This window comes from Cryptotermes secundus, unplaced genomic scaffold (genome assembly GCF_002891405.2).
Source record: "Cryptotermes secundus unplaced genomic scaffold, Csec_1.0 scaffold872, whole genome shotgun sequence".
NCBI lineage: Eukaryota > Metazoa > Arthropoda > Insecta > Blattodea > Kalotermitidae > Cryptotermes > Cryptotermes secundus.
Genome location: NW_019730114.1, coordinates 2171 through 13471, shown reverse-complemented (window position 1 = coordinate 13471; position 11301 = coordinate 2171).

Sequence of the window (11301 nt, the reverse complement as noted above, 5' to 3'; positions counted from 1 at the left end):
AAAAAAAAAAAACCCAACATCCAACATTTTCTTTTATAGATTAAGTGAGGTCAAGTTATATATCATAACATAAAACCATAACACACTCACTTCAGAAATTCAGGGACATAAATTTATCAACAGAATAAATGGAATGTTTCAACAGCAAGGATTTTAAGTGCCTCTTAAAAGAGTTAGAATTTTTTTTAACTTTATCTGCTCAGGGACGTTATTATCTTATTATTCTTTATCATCAGGTACTTTTCCTCAACGCTTAAAATACGCTGTAATGAAACCACTTTTTAAAAAAGGAGAGAGAAAATGCATCTCTAATTACAGACCAATATCCATATTGACTTCATTCTCAAAAGTCTTTGAAAAAGTTATGTATAATAGACTACTTGAACACTTAAATTCTAACAACATATTAGTCAAAGAGCAATTTGGATTTAGGAAAGACCTAACAACAGAAAAAGCAACCTATGAACTAACTAACGATATTTTAAGTGCTCTCAATGACAGATTAATTGTGGGAGGGATTTTCTGTGATCTAGCAAAAGCTTTCGATTGTGTTAATCATGATATCTTACTATCGAAATTAAATTTCTATGGAATAACTGGCAAAGCTAATGAATGGATCAAATCATACCTCAAAAACAGGTATCAAAGAGTTGAAATAAATAATAAAAACTCCAGTCATAATGCATTTTCAAACTGGGGAATTATAAAGCACGGTGTTCCACAAGGATCAATTTTAGGTCCCTTACTTTTTCTTCTCTACATAAATGATCTATCTAAAACCATCAACAATAAATCTAAACCAATTCTATATGCAGATGACACTAGTATAATATTTAAGAACTCTAAATTTGAAAACTTTAAAAATGACATAAATATTGTATTTGAAGCCTTAAACAGATGGTTCGAAGCCAATTTACTCTCATTAAATTTTGATAAAACCCATTACATATCATTCACAACTAAAAACAACCACCAAATTGATCTGGACATCAGTTATGCCAACAAATTAATCTGTAAAGTACTTGATACAAAATTCCTTGGAATACATGTAGACAGTACACTGTCTTGGAAAATACATATTGAACAAATTATACCTAAATTAAATGCAGCTTGCTATGCGATGAGATCAATTAAGCCTTTTATGTCACAGGAAACATTGAAGATGGTTTACCATGCCTACTTTCATTCTATTATGAACTATGGATTAATATTTTGGGGGAACTCTTCACATAGTGTAATAATTTTTAAAATACAAAAGAATATAATTAGAATCATTACAGGATGTAGAAGTAGAGATTCATGTAGAGAATTATTTAAGAAATTAAAAATTCTACCTCTTCAATCGCAATACATATTATCGCTTCTCTTATTTGTTGTTTACAACAAAGATAAATTCAAATTAAATTCTGATGTCTATAACATGAATACTAGACAAAAATATAACTTCCACCTACCCTCATCAACTTTATCAGTATATCAAAAAGGAGTCTACTTTACTGGCATAAAAGTGTTCAACAATCTGCCACAAAGTATTAAAAACTTGGGCAATGATACTAAAAAGTTTAAATCAGAGTTAAAGAATTATCTACATGCTCATTCCTTCTACTCTTTAGATGAATACTTCAATGTAAATAGAGAATGATGTAAAATTAAGTTATATTAATTTTTAAGCTAAAATTGCCTGTACTTATGTATGTAACCTTTTGACTTGTTCTGTATCCAAAGGTACTAACCTACTTAGGATTTATAGAATGTAAATAAATTCAATTCAATTCAATACAAGGTGATACACATATTTATAACGCTTTTCTTAAAAAGAACTGTACTGCAATGATTTACATGTAAATTTAATATTCTTCATGTGTTGTAATTATGGTTATCCATATTTTTTGCCATAAAGTCTTTATATTTTTTAATAAAACATATCACTTCAAAAATGTGTATTGCTGTCAGTGTTAAAATATTATATTATTTAAAAATTTGTGGGCATGACGTTCAATTAACCCCATTGTTAATTCAAAGGACCTTTTTTTTTGTAGTTCGAGGAGTTTGTCACATTCGTTATCCCCTCCTCATAATATAATGCCGTACCGCAGACAGGACTCAAAAAATAGATATTTCTTATCATATATGGGCTCAACGTTTCTTTTAATGTTTTTATCATATAAACTACTTTGCATAGCTTAGCCCCATTTTAGGTTTTCTGTGATGTAAATACCTAAAAATCTCAGTTCTGATTTATAGGTAATTTCTAAAGTTTTAAAATTTATTTGTGGTCTTAACATAACTCTCATTTATTTTTGATAAAATGACATAGGAAATGTCTTTTCAAAATTTATTATAAGATTATTTTTCTCGAACCATATATGTAACTCTCTCATCACGTTTTTTTTTTTATTTTATGTTGAAAGCCATCTTAATCAGATCCAGTAATCAACAAATTAAAATAATCTGCAAATAAGACTAACTTTGCCCCTCGAACATTTTCAGTGAGATCATTTATATATAGCAAAAATAAAACCGGCCCAAACACTGATCCTTGCGGCACGCTGTGCTCCACGTTCATACATGAAGAAATGTAACTTTGTCTAAGGGGATTTCTAAGGCTGTGCCATAGCTCAAGCAGTTAGTCACTGGCTTCTCACCACGGCAGCCTGGGTTCGATCCCGGGTCTGGTCAAGTGGGATTTGTGGTGGACAAAGTGGCGCTGGGTCAGGTTTTCTCCGAGTACTTTGGTTAAGACCTAAACCACAGGTTTGACTCATCTCTTATGCCATATGAATGGGTATGAGTATGAGGGGCGAGCCATAAAACTGGCCCTAGCACTGTGACCTTCAATGGTCTATTGTGCTTCCCCTTTGGATTAACCCTTTATTAATCCTACACTTTGAATGAAATGTGGGACTTTCTTTACAGGGAAGTCATAAAAGTCACTTTGTTCCATGAAGAATTGACCCAGGTGGCGATAGCCTCACAATCACACAGGAAGTGTGTGGCTGATTCATCTTCTTGTAGGCACCTCTCACAAGTTGGGTCCTCTGTCAGTCCCAGTTTGGAAAGGTGTCGTTTTAGGTGGCAGTGCCCAGTAAGTAATCCTACCACCCATCTGAGTTGATATCTGTTTAATTTTAACAGGTCCCTCGTTCTTCTGGCAGAGGGTCCTGATATAAAACCCATTGCCTGTTTGAGTCCAATTGTGGATTCCCAGTGTTTCTTGTGATTTCTGTTAGCCCAGTCCCTGATCGCTTTCTTGGCAACTCCAATTGAGATGCCGCAAGCTGTTTCAGGTCTTATGAACGGCTATTCAGATCCTGTTCTTTCCAGCTGATCTGTGGTTTCATTCCCAGCAATACTCTCCTACTGAGATGCCGCAAGCTGGTTCAGGTCTTGTTCCTGCCAGTTGATCTGCGGTTTCATTCCCAGCAATACTCTCCTACTGAGATGCCACAAGCTGGTTCAGGTCATATGAATGGTTGTTCAGCTCCTGTTCTTCCCAGCTGATCTGCGGTTTCATTCCCTGCAGTACTCTCCGATAGAGATTTCTGTTAGTCCAGTCCCTGATTGCTTTCTTGGCAACTCCAATTGAGATGCCGCAAGCTGGTTCAGGTCCTATGAACGGCTGTTCAGATCCTGTTCTTGCCAGTTGAGTTGCAGTTTCATTCCCAGCAATACTCCTTCTGAGATGCAGCAAGCTGGTTCAGGTCCTATGAACGGTTGTTCAGATCCTGTTCTTGCCAGCTGATCTGCAGTTTCATTCCATACAATACTCTCCTATAGAGTTGCCACAAGCTGGTTCAGGTCCTGTGAACAGTTGTTCAGATCCTGTTCTTGTCAACTGATTTGCGGTTTCATTCCCTGCAATATCCTCGTGACCTGGCACCCATATCAGTTGTACTCTGTTATGTCTGGCCAGTTGTATGAGGGATTGGTGGCAGTCCCAAACCAATTTTTAAGTGATTTGGTGTGTTCCAAGTGCTCTAACTCTGATAGGAACAATGGAAATAGGGACGTATATTTTCTATCTAAATTTTCAAAGGTGTATGCCTTAATGGCATACACCTCTGCCAGGAATACTGTTATGTACTGACTGAGGTTGAAGGTATGCTTCAGCCTCCTTCCATCACAATACACCCCAGCTCCAGTGCCTTTATTTGTCTTGGAACCATCTGTATAACGGATTAGTCCCTCCTTTCTATCAGGTCGAAACCCCTCTTTCCATTCACTTCTATCAGGAAATCTGATCATGAAGGATCTATCATGAACATGTTTCGGTAGCATTTTATCAGATTCCATCGGTAGGATGGGTTCTTTTTTCATGTCCCAAGTCATGTATGCATGTCCAAAACCTTAGGGTTTTTAGGTCTCCATTGATCATTGCAACGTAATCTGTAATTTCCTAACTTGGGCTCTGCTTCCATCTGCAAATGCAGTGGAGGGAGTCCTAGTAGGATTTTCATTGCAGCTTTTGGAGCTGTTCTCATTGCTCCCATAATTCCCAAATAGGCTGTCCTTTGCAGTTTGCTAAGTTCTGCCTGACTTGTCTTGAGTTTAACTCTAGGCCACCATATAGTGGCCGCATAGGTGATTATGGGTCTTACCACTGCAGTGTATATACAATATACCACCTTTGGTGTCAGTCTCATTCCATATGAATATACTTTATCTAATAATATATCATGATTTATCACATCATATGCTTTTGTTAAATCAAAGAATAATCCAATGACACGAATTCCTTTATTTACTGCCTCCTGTGTACCTTCAATAAAAGTCTGACTTGCTGATTCTGTTGATTTATTTTTCCTAAAGCCATTCTGGGCTTTTGTTATTACATTATTTTCCACTGAAAAGTATTAACCTATTATACATTATTTTTTCTAGGAATTTGGGAAATACTGATAGAATGGATATAGGTCTATAATTTTTGACATCATGAATGTCCGCCTTTTTATGCATAGGTATTACTTTTGCTATTTTCAATCTGTCTGGGAAGTGCCTGAACTTAATGAGACATTGTAAATATGAACAAATGTTTTTTTAATATATTTTATACATTGTTTCACTAGATATTCTGGAATTTCATCATAAGCTGCTGAAAGTTTGCCTTTTAAACTTTTTGTTACACATTCTATTTCATCTTCAGTAACTGGACAAAGAAAACTGCATAATGAAGAGCTTCTTAACTTTTACTCTTCACCAAGCATAATTAGAATGAGCAAATCAAGGAGGATGAGATGGGCATTGCATGTAACACAAATGGGGGGAGAAAAGGAGTGCATATAGGATATTGGTGGGAAAGTTAGAAGGAAGGAGACCACTAAGAAGACCAAGAAGTAAGTGAGTGGATAATATTAAAATAGATCTTAGAGAGGTAGGATGGGATGGTGTGGATTGGATTGATCTGGCGGAGGATAGGGAGCAGTGGAGGGCTCTTATGAGCATGGTACTGAACCTGCCAGTTCCATAAAATGCTGGGAAGTTCTTGAAAAGCTGCACAATTGGCTGCTTCTCAAGAAGGGCTCAACTCTATGAATGTGTTTTGTATGGTCATATATTTAGATTTAAGTAAGCTCTTTGATGTAATAAATCATAAACTGCACTTGCCATTTGGAGCTGTGTGGACTTAAAGGAAAATTACACTCATGAATGAGTTCATATCTCACTGGTAGAACTCATTTTTTGGAAATACAGCAATTAGATGAAAAAATCTCAAATGTAAGGATGTATACTTCATATTGTAAAGAAATAAAATTTGGTGTACCTCAGGGTTCTGTTTTGGTACCCCATTTATTCTTGTTATTTATAAATGATTTGCTCCAAGTTGTTCAAGAAGCTAAGGTGGTGTTATTCGGGGATGACACGAAACTCTTACTGATTGAGGAAATTCTCACATCTTTAATAGGGAAAATCATAAAAGTTATGAAACGATTAGATAATTGGTTCTTGATAAATAAACTTATAATAAATGCAGAAAAAACCAAAGCAATTATGTTTCAGGGAAGGGGTTCTCGTTTAATTCATAGACACATTTTGTATTTAAATAATAAAGAAATAACTTATTTATCAAATTAAAAAAAAAGGTGTTTATATTAGAGAAAACTTAAGGTGGGCCACTTATATACAATACCTGTATCAAAAATTAAAAAAGCTCTTCAATAGATTAAATCCTCACTTGACCCAGTAAGTATACCTGTATTTACATATGTTTATTTTACAAAATTTGATTCTATGCTAAAATATTTTGGGGGGAGTAAATGACAGTAATGCAATATTTAATATATAGAGAAAAGGCCTAAGGCTTGTTAAAGGAATTAAAAAAGCACGCTGTCTTGTAGAAGGTTGTTTGCTGATTTTAAGATTTTAACTGTAACTTCATTGTATATATTTGAGATCTTGTGCATTATAAAAAAGAATAAGATCTATACGGCCCAATATTCCGATATTGATAAGTATAACACAAAGGGGAAACGGGATTTGTACATTCAATTATGAAACACTGCTCATTGTAAAAAAAGCATAATTAACATTGGAATGAAAATGGAGAACAACAGTTACACTACAGGTGCCCCAATTCTCTTCTTTTTATAACGCCTCTGCGCTGACCGCATAGACAACATTGCTTGTGTAACTGTTGCAGCGAGAACGTGTTTACCGAGCTGTTGCCCAGAAACGGGTCAATAACTGACTTTGGATGTTCTTTTTTGCTGTTCTCAGACAAGATGTCCATCATTGTTGCCCTTTGGTACTCGTACAGTTTACAGTCCCAGAAGATATGTTCCTCCGTTTGCAGCCAATCACCACATTTGCATTCGGCCGTGGACACAATGTTAAGTCTGTTTAGGCTTGCTTTGAGACTGGTGTGGCCTGCTCTCATACGGTTTATTGATATTACCCTATACTTAATTAATCCCCACGCCCAAAAATGTGTGAACAGCACTTGTATAGTTCCGCAATTTCTTAACGTCGGCACTAGATACAGGTGGGGGGGGGGCAGAATCGCTGCTCCTGTCTCACAGATAGCTCTCAAGAAATATCTCTGCATTATAAAGGATAGCTGAATATTGATATGTGACCGAGTAACGACGTCGAACTACATTTTCTTAAGTACTTGGACATATTAAGTGCATAAAGTACAAATAAATTCAGTAGAGTTCAGGCATAAACATACTAATCTCTAATGTTGTATTTTAGCGTCCTGTTGCACTGATTTTCATCCATGATATGTATACTGTGGCCGTCTTATAGTGCACTCAACAGGTGAAATTGAGTGCACTACAAGACAGCCACAGTATACATATCATGGATACTAATCTCTTCTACAAATAATGGAACTGAAATCCTGTTCCTATAAAAATTACCTTTGTGTCTCAAGTCAGGATTATGTGAAAGTATTTATGTATTTTGTGAAACCATTTTTTATTGGGTCTACATGTTTATGTGACCGCCTCTTTAGTCTAGTGGTCAGAGTTCTGGCTACAGATCCAGAGGTCCGGTTTCGATTCCCGGTGCTACCAGACTTTCTGAGAAGTAGTGGGTCTAGAATGGGTTCCACTCAGCCTCGTGAGCATAATTAAGTAGCTATTTGAAGGAAATACCGCTCCGGCCTAGAAAACCGAGATTAACAGCCGTGGGGACTCGCTGAGCTGACCACGTGACACCCTCTATCGGCAAAAGTTGGCACTAAATTCGCCAACAAGCGGCGGTCGCTCGGTCGGTATATTTTGCTTACTGACTAAAACCATGGAGTTTGATTTTTTCTACACGTTTAAGTATGGGAAATGGAGAGGGGCTAGAGTCCTTGTGTGTACACGTATTAAATACTCAGTGTGAGTGGTTGGCAATCCTGCAGTTTCTTGAGAGATTCTTGGGCTCATTTTCTGTCTAGACATACATTGTTCCTAATTGAATGCTTTCAGTTTTCCTCTGCCAAGATTTGGAAGTTCTGGGTTAGTACCNGGTGCTACCAGACTTTCTGAGAAGTAGTGGGTCTAGAATGGGTTCCACTCAGCCTCGTGAGCATAATTAAGTAGCTATTTGAAGGAAATACCGCTCCGGCCTAGAAAACCGAGATTAACAGCCGTGGGGAGCACCTGCTCACGCTGGTTCCTCGCTTGTGGATTTTCTTTTTTCTTCTACCCTGAAGATGGATGCGATACGTTCCTCCGAAACGTCGGTTAAGGCAATATCTACACAGCGCCACATCCCAGAAGACTGCTTTCTTCATAGTTACCACCGTGAAAACCTTATGCTGTTTGATGTGGTATAACCTAAGTACTTGAAAATCTTCATTAAGAGAACCCCCCCCCCAAAATGGATAAATTATATTAAGTTATAAAGCATAACGTTAAGCATCTCCAAACATGTCGATTCTGTGTCAATTGCATATTAAAATAAAATGTTGTGAAATAGGGCTTAGATGGAGTGTGGTATAAAATTGGTGAAATAGTAGCTCTTTCTAATTTTCTGCCGCTTAAATGCTAAGGAAGGAATTTGACAGTGCCTCTTCGGTATTTCAGCGTGTCCATACATCTGTGCAGAAATCTGAATCTTATTCCTCTTTTGTTCACAGGTAAGCTGCTTGGGCCGCATTTCCAAGAATACTGCTCTTATGCAAGGTAAATTGCCTTCCAGTTTATTCTCTCGTTAGATTATAAGGTTTTCTCGTTGTCGTGAGGATGTAACGAATCCTTTTCACACACAATACACATAGCAGCATTATGTGGTACACGCATCTGATCTTTTTGTACATTTTCTGAAGAATAATATTGCAAATCACCGAACATTGTTAAGTAGGAAAATGAGTGGATTGATAGTTTTGATTGAAACTGTAATGCAGGCAAAGGGAGGTGCCCAATGTTGTGGGCCTGAACTAATGACGTCTTGTTTCGACCCACAGGTTTACTGGTATAGGGTGCACCCAAAAATTAGAAACTTATGTGAAATCGCATAACATAACTTTCTACCGAAATGGAGGACGATCACTTTAGTCGATCATGGTATTCCCTGTTTTTATGAGAACTGAATGTTCATTACAGTGTTTACAAAATCCCACCAGTGGCCCCTGTCGTGAATCAGTTGATTCCAGTCCATACTCTGAAGTATGAGTTCACCAAGATCCTTTTTAATACAGTTCCTCCACCTAAGCTTAGGTCTTTCAAGTGGTCATAAGCCTGTCGTCTAACGGTTTTATTAGTATTGAAGTGGATACTTAAAGTACTAGTTACACCATCTAAAATTCTTGCTTGAATTATTAATAAGTTTTACAAGAAGTTATGAAGGAAATGAGTTATTAATTGTTCTTTTTACCCTTTAATATAATGGTTACTATATCAGGGCGTGTGAGATAGATGGGACATGTAGAAGGCATGTTAGAATCGAGAAACTCACAAGGGCAGAATTAACTTCTAGGCGTGGCTGTAGATCAGAGAGTGTATCCTTAAGAATAGAATGGGAGTGTGGGGACTCTTTATCTGGCACAGGATAGTGTCCAGTGATGGGATTTTATGAATATGGTAATGAACCTTCAGGTTGTTGTTGTTGTTGTTGTTGTTGTTGTTGTTGTTGTTGTTGTTGTTGGAGAGGGTGGGTTTCCCCATGCACTTAGACCATATATTGGTCTATTGTGCGTCCCCCTGTGATACTCTATCAGTCTCTATTCCCTACCGGTACTGGTGCGTGCCATCTGTCCCGACTCAGCCAGCGAGTTCGGCCTCTACTGGCTCAGCGGTATCTCGATGCTTCCCCCATCTACCAGAGGCGTTAGAGACTACTGTTGGGCGGGAAATGTCCTGAATTTGGCTCAGAGGTCCCCTTGGGACATCAGGTTCAGGTTACTTGAAAGACGGGAAATTTTATGAGCTGCACGTCTACTATCACCTAGCTAACGAAAATTATGCCGAACTTCGCAAACGAGGAGTAATTTGGTTTCCTCTGTTCGTGTTTGGGAGGTCCTGGTTCCAAATACCAGCCCAGAAACTGGCTGTCCAATCTGAGAATTTCCACAGCCCCCCCCCTCCCAAGGCAAGTGCTAGACAAGCCACTGCTGCTTCTTTTCGCATCCTTTCCAGTTATTCACGAAATCGTTCTGTTATTCAGAGATATTTAATTTTAGCAATAGAGATGGCCGTTAAATGAGCCGAGAATGAACAAGTAAATAGATAGACACATAAATGAAAAAGGAGATATTTAAAATAGCCAGTAGCATTGAGTTAGTTCATCAGCCTGCTTCCCGTTACCGTTAAGTAAATAAAGCCCAGTATCAGAATGCATCGTTGAGGTCAATGAGGGGCCGTGTGCTCCTGCTTACTTGTTCCAAAGTGGCCACGATGTGACGGTCCCACTCAGATTGTTGTCATTAATCTGTTAAGGCTGGAACCAATATATTTTAGTGAAGATGGCCGCACAGACAAAACTGGTCTTACGATGAAGGATTTGTTAAGGTGGGTCGTAATTTTCAGATAGTTTGAAAGGGGAGTTACATGGAAAAACTATTGAAAAGATCTCGCCACCCGCGTTGTCATGTTAAAGTGATATGTTTGAAATATATGGTGCCAAGTAGTGTGTGTCTACAAAGTTGTGTTCTTAATTGTGGTATTCCTTAAATAAAACAAAGTTAAATAGGCCCTAGAACTTCATTTGGTTTTGCCGTATGTAGAAGCCCTTTTTCACTTACCTAGGTTATATGTCGTCAAATGAATGATAGATATGGAGGGATCATGAAGGCAGATACCATATCCTCCTGTAAGCTACTATTCTACTATTCTTCTGAAGATCTGAACTCGAGATGTTCCAGATGCCAATGAGAACTGCTGATCATTTTGTCACAAACTTTTGCTAAATGAAATTAAGTGCTGTTTCAAATTCAGAAGACTAGATAATGTAACAATCCAGAAACCCACAATGTGAAAAGACACTTGACTTATGCAGGTCACTCAGTTTTGTTAGGATTTTGCCATTTTGGAGGCTACGAAGGGCTGGGCATTTAGATCATAAGACAGAAGTAAGAAAGAGTAAAAAGGTAAAGTTATCCCTGTGCATAGTTGGTTGAAGCACTATGTCCACTATGNTTCTGATGTCTATAACATGAATACTAGACAAAAATATAACTTCCACCTACCCTCATCAACTTTATCAGTATATCAAAAAGGAGTCTACTTTACTGGCATAAAAGTGTTCAACAATCTGCCACAAAGTATTAAAAACTTGGGCAATGATACTAAAAAGTTTAAATCAGAGTTAAAGAATTATCTACATGCTCATTCCTTCTACTCTTTAGATGAATACTTCAATGTAAATAGAGAA